The sequence below is a fragment of the Arachis ipaensis genome, chromosome B7 (assembly GCF_059453495.1).
Source record: "Arachis ipaensis isolate K30076 ecotype BB chromosome B7, ASM5945349v1, whole genome shotgun sequence".
In the NCBI taxonomy this organism is placed as follows: Eukaryota; Viridiplantae; Streptophyta; class Magnoliopsida; order Fabales; family Fabaceae; genus Arachis; species Arachis ipaensis.
In genome coordinates this window covers 46,982,721-46,983,660 of record NC_142442.1, presented here as the reverse complement: position 1 = coordinate 46,983,660, position 940 = coordinate 46,982,721, and the positions used below count along the sequence as shown (strand labels likewise).

The window sequence follows — 940 nt, the reverse complement described above, 5'->3', positions numbered from 1 at the left end:
CTTCCTTTGATTCTGAACCTGAGAGAACCTTCTTGAGATTAAGAAGGGAAGCAAGAGGAAAAAGAGTAGTTGGTGCTGAGGAAGAGGAGGAATACTTTGAACCAAACATGGAAGAAAATATGGAAAACCATCATGAAGAAGAGACTCACAATCATGGCGGAGGAGGTCGAGCAAATCATGCTGGGGAGGATAGAAGAGTTTTAGGCTCTTACATCAATCCGAACCCAGGAAACTGTGGAAGTAGCATTTAAAAGCCAACCATCCATGCCAACAATTTTGAACTAAAACCACAGCTCATCACCCTTGTGCAGAACAACTGTTTGTTCGGAGGAAGTGTCCAAGAAGACCCCAATCAACATCTAACCACCTTCCTAAGAATATGTGACACAGTGAAGTCTAATGGTGTTCATCCTGACGCCTATAGACTGCTCTTATTTCCATTCTCACTTAAGGATAAGGCAGCCAAGTGGCTGGAGTCTTTCCCAAAGGAGAGCTTGACAACTTGGGAAGATGTGGTGAACAAATTCTTAGCAAGATTCTACCCTCCTCAACGAATCAATAGGCTGAGAGCTGAGGTCCAAACTTTCAGGCAACAAGATGGTGAGACTCTTTATGAAGCATGGGAGAGGTTTAAGGACCTAACAAGGAGGTGCCCACCAGATATGTTCAACGAATGGGTACAACTGCACATTTTCTATGAAGGGCTCTCTTATGAGTCGAAGAAGGCCGTAGACCATTCATCCGGAGGATCTTTGAATAAGAAGAAGACCATTGAGGAGGCCATAGATGTCATTGAAACTGTAGCAGAGAATGACTACTTCTATGCTTCCGAAAGAGGGAACACAAGAGGAGTAATGGAGCTAAACAATGTAGATGCTCTGCTGGCCCAAAACAAGCTCATTACCCAACAGCTGGCTGACCTCACCAAGAAGATGGAGAG

The 940-nt window shown here is 44.4% G+C and overlaps 1 non-coding gene across 1 annotated transcript; it reads right to left on the bottom strand.

Moving 5' to 3' along the window:
• Positions 1-560: 560 nt before the first annotated feature.
• On the bottom strand, positions 561-667 carry LOC148551041 (small nucleolar RNA R71). Its single transcript, XR_015893762.1, has one exon. It is a non-coding gene; the product is annotated as a small nucleolar RNA R71 (small nucleolar RNA).
• Between the last annotated feature and the right edge of the window lie 273 nt (positions 668-940).